This window comes from Sander vitreus, chromosome 5 (assembly GCF_031162955.1).
Source record: "Sander vitreus isolate 19-12246 chromosome 5, sanVit1, whole genome shotgun sequence".
NCBI classification, from domain to species: Eukaryota; Metazoa; Chordata; class Actinopteri; order Perciformes; family Percidae; genus Sander; species Sander vitreus.
In genome coordinates this window covers 37,147,154-37,152,153 of record NC_135859.1, presented here as the reverse complement: position 1 = coordinate 37,152,153, position 5,000 = coordinate 37,147,154, and the positions used below count along the sequence as shown (strand labels likewise).

General features: G+C 44.1%; 1 pseudogene; it reads right to left on the bottom strand.

Annotated features, from left to right (window-relative positions):
• LOC144518779 (serpin A3-5-like) overlaps window positions 1-5,000 on the bottom strand; it is a 12,105-nt pseudogene that overhangs the window by 1,882 nt on the left and 5,223 nt on the right.

Below are 5,000 nucleotides of genomic sequence, written 5' to 3'. Positions count from 1 at the left end.
TTTAGCGTGTATAGAGCCAGCATATTTCCACCAGACTCCATGTAAATAATCAGGACTTTTAGCGTGTATAGAGCCAGCATATCTCCACCAGACTCCATGTAAATAATCAGGACTTTTAGCGTGTATAGAGCCAGCATATCTCCACATGTAAATGGGTGAATTAAGGGTTTATTTCAACCAAACCAGAGTGGTGATTGTTGGAACAGTGGAAAGATGAACCAAGACGGCTTTTGGTAGTTTGATTTAGTTTCTGTCCACTTTGAATGAAGTGTGTTTTACGATGATAAAAGTCCTGATTATTTACATGGAGTCTGGTGGAGATATGCTGGCTCTATACACGCTAAAAGTCCTGATTATTTACATGGAGTCTGGTGTAGTTTGGTGATGGTGATTTCGGGGCTGTTTCATGTTAAACTAAAAGGATCTTCCTCTTTAACTAAAAGGTCTATCTCTGTAGGGATCCTTTCATAATGTTGTCACACACTTAGAATAATAATCTGAGTCTGTCAGCAGCAACAACAGAACTTGTAGTGGACGCTAACGGACGCTGAACATTTTTACATTAATGTTACATTGCAGCTTGCTTTCTAAATACAGGACCAGTTTCTAAGATTGTTGTTCTTAGGTTCTACACACTTGGGCTTCATCCACTTCAACCATTTGGTGAGGTGGTTCGGGCAGATGCGGTTCTCCAGCGTTGACATGACGTCAGGCAACACCAGCAGCATGGAGTAGGAGCTGTTGAAGGGGAGCTGAAGGACCGTCACGTTCAGCTCGTGGTCTTGATATGTGTGGAAATGTTCCTCCATATTCATCATGGCGACTGGAACCTGGACGAGTGCATGCAGACAGTTAGAGGCTACATCTCTGCTCTGGCGTGTCCCCCTCTCATTCCCCCTGCTCTGGCGATCCCCCCTCTCATTCCCCCTGCTCTGGTGTTCCCCCCTCTCATTCCCCCTGCTCTGGTGTTCCCCCCTCTCATTCCCCCTGCTCTGGCGTGTCCCCCTCTCATTCCCCCCCTGCTCTGGCGTTCCCCCCTCTCATTCCCCCTGCTCTGGTGTTTCCCCCCTCTCATTCCCCCTGCTCTGGCGTGTCCCCCTCTCATTCCCCCCTGCTCTGGTGTGTCCCCCTCTCATTCCCCCTGCTCTGGTGTTTCCCCCTCTCATTCCCCCCTGCTCTGGTGTTCCCCCCTCTCATTCCCCCCTGCTCTGGTGTGTCCCCCCTCTCATTCCCCCTGCTCTGGCGTTTCCCCCTCTCATTCCCCCCTGCTCTGGTGTTTCCCCCTCTCATTCCCCTGCTCTGGTGTTTCCCCTCTCATTCCCCCTGCTCTGGCATGTCCCCCCTCTCATTCCCCCCTGCTCTGGCGTGTCCCCCCTCTGATTCCCCCTGCTCTGGTGTTTCCCCCCTCTCATTCCCCCTGCTCTGGCGTGTCCCCTCTCATTCCCCCCTGCTCTGGCGTTTCCCCCCTCTCATTCCCCCCTGCTCTGGCGTGTCCCCCCTCTCATTCCCCCCTGCTCTGGCGTTTCCCCCCTCTCATTCCCCCTGCTCTGGTGTTTCCCCCTCTCATTCCCCCTGCTCTGGTGTTTCCCCCCTCTCGTTCCCCCTGCTCTGGTGTTTCCCCCCTCTCATTCCCCCCTGCTCTGGTGTTCCCCCCTCTCATTCCCCCCTGCTCTGGCGTCCCCCCTCTCATTCCCCCTGCTCTGGCGTTCCCCCCTCTCATTCCCCCTGCTCTGGTGTTCCCCCTCTCATTCCCCCTGCTCTGGTGTTCCCCCCTCTCATTCCACACACATTAATTCACATTCTGAATTAAGGGAGAAACTCTGAACCTTGGTGTTCTCGTCCACGTTGAAGTCGTCCTGTTTGGTGAGTTTAGGGTCAAACGGAGACGCCCACTTTCCTGTTAGACAACGAGCAGAAATAAAACACAACCTTTGGTTTGATACGTACAACTGAAAAGTGTAAAATGGCATCACGTTATTTAATCATTTATTTGAGTCTGTCCTCCCGCGAAAAAACGGCCACATAAAGCGTGTTTTACAGTAACGCCCAGCTGGCGTGCGCACATGTGACGTCATGAAATGGTCACCATTTACACTCCCGCGCTGGTGGTCGCGACGCTAGCTGCAGTCTTCTCCTGAACAGAGGGGGCGCTAATGAGGAAAGGCTACGGACGTTGCTCTTTCTACGGACTAGAAGAAGGAGAAAAACGTAAACAACGGCAGAACTGGCAGCAGCATTGACGGCAATGCTTGGATTTGATTGGATGAGGTATTTTCACGTGTCAAACACTTGGAGACTCTGAGACTCCCAGAAACAGAGAGTTTTCACATTCAGGCTGTGAAACAAATGTAATCATTGTTTTAGCTTGATTTGCTAAATGCTATGATGGCTAAAGACCTCGTTTGATGACTTTTGGAGAGCTTCACGTCAACAAAAACGCGACAAAAAGTGTACAACAATGTCGGAAAAAGCCACAAAAAAATAGGAACAAAAAAATACAAAAATGAGGGGAAAAAGCTACCAAAATGTTAAAAAAAAAGAGTGACATGCAGTAACAAATGCACGTCAATAATCTCTACATGTCTGGCCATTGGTGGGATTCTCTTTTTCCAGTGTGGCCCTCTGGGAAAATGAGTTTGACAGCACTGAGCTACTTGGTGGATCAAGCCTTTCATTCACCATAAAGAGCTCATCTTAACCCCGTGAGCTCACCAGAGAGACCTGCAGTCACTCCGAGAGTCCTGGCTTCACGTTGTCGGCGAGCTTGTTCAGGCGTCCTGTTTGTGCTTTGTCATGTCCCTCTTAAAAAAAAAGAGCTGTGCATGACCTCTGCTCGCACGCCAGCAGGATGTTACGTAATTCTGACGTCACGATGGTGCCACCTTGGATGCGGCTTGTATACCGTACGTTTCAGTGGTTTGTTCCAGCATCATTCTGACCGATATTCATGTTTCTAGTGCAGGCGCCCTCATGGTGTAATAAATGTGTGTAGTAAAATGTATTAAATGTGTAAATGTGTCGTAAATTGATGTGTGTAGTGTAGTAAAATGTGTGTGTGTGAACAAGTAAGTGTGTCGTATGTAAAAGATGTAAAGATGTGGTAGTAGTGAGTATGTGGTAGTATGTGTGGTGAGTAGTGTGTTAGTGTGTGATTAGTAGTGTGTATAGTGTATTAGTAGTGTATATGTAGTAGTATTGATGATGTGTGTGATGTGTATTGAGTAAGTGTGTATTGTGAATGATTGATCATATTGTGTGATGAGTATTGTGACGAGTGATATTAGTGTGTGTGTGTGAATTAGTGTGTGTGTGTGGACAGTGGTATGTAGTGTGTGTTGGTGAGTATTAGTGAGTAGTGTGTAGTGAGTAGTGTAGTGTTGATGGTGAAAGTGTGTGAGTGGTGTAGTGAAAGTGTGATAGTGGTATTGATGAGTGGTGATGTGGAACGTGATGAGTGGTGTAGTATTATTAGTAGTGGATGTAAGTATTGATCAGTGTGTATTGTAGATGTAAGTAAATGTAAGTTAGTAGTGTGTGTGTGTGTGTAGTGATGTAGTAATGTATTATTAGTAGAAATGATAAATGTGTAAGTAGATGTATTAGATGTGTGGAACACAGTGAGTATTAGTAGTATTATTAGTGAAAAAGATGTGAGTAGTGTGGAGCAGTGTGAGTAGTGAGTAGTATGTGATTAGTGATTGTGGTTTTAGTGTGTGAAATGTGTGAGTAGTAAAAGTATTGATGGTGTGTGTGATGGTAAAAAGTGATGTGTGTGATAGTAGTGTGACTAGTGTGTACTGAGTAGTATTGTGTGTAGTAGTAGTATTAGTATTAGTAAGTGTGTGTGTGGTGAGTGAAGTGAGTGATGGAACTTGGAGTAGTAAAGTGTGTGAGTGTGTGAAGTGGTGGAAATGTGTGTGTGTGTGTAAATGTGTGGTAGTAGTGTGATTGAGTATTGTGTGAAAAGTATTATTGGATGTGGTATTGATAGTGAAAGTATTGTGTGTATGAGTGTGACAGTGTGAGGTGTAGTGGTGAAGTAGGTAGTGAAGTGTGTGTGTGTGTGTGGTGTGTGAGTGTAGTAGTGTATGTGTGTGTAGTAAATGTGTGTAAAATGTCGTTTCAAAGTAGATAGTGATGTATTAGTAATGTGTAGTATTGTGAGTGTAGTAAATGTGTGTGAGTGAATGTGAAAAAGTGTGTGGTGAACATGTATTAGTGAGTAAATGTGTAGTAGTGTGTGTGTGTGATGTGTGTAGTAATGATGAACAGTATTGTTAGTAGTATTATTAGTAGTGTTTGGTGAAGTGTGTGTGTGTGAGTGAAGTATTGATGGAACAGTGTGAGTGTGTAGTGATGAGTGAGTAGTGACAGTGTGTAGTGTGTAGTAGTGTGTGGTGTGTGTGTGTATTGTGTTGAGTGGTAAGTATTGATGTGTGTAGTAGTGTATGTGTGGACGAGTGATGTTGAGTGGTAGTGATGTATGTGTTGATGAAGTGTATTGGTATTGAGTGTGTATGTGTGTGGAACAGTGTATTAGTGAAAGTATTGATGAGTGAAAGTGTGTGTGTGGTAGTGTGTGTGTGTGTGTGTATTATTGAGTAATAAATGTATGTAAATATGTAATAAATAATGTAAATATAGTGTATAAATAATATATATAAGTATAAATGATAATAAATGTATGTAGCTAATGTATATGTAAATAATTGTGTATGTAAATATGTGCCAAATAGTATGTGTATATGTAAAGTAAAGTAAATGTGTGTATAATAGCTGTGTGTAAACTGTGTAGTGTGTAAATGTGTGTATGTGTGTGTGTGTGTAGTATGTGTGTGATAAAATAGGGTGTGTGTAAATGTTGTGTATTAAAGTGTGTAGTAACTGTGTGTGTGTGAAATGTATGTGTGTAGTAGTATGTGTAGTAAGTAAATGAAAGTGTATGTGTGTGTAAAATGTGTGTAGTATGTGTGTATTAAATAGTAAAATGTGTGTGGTAA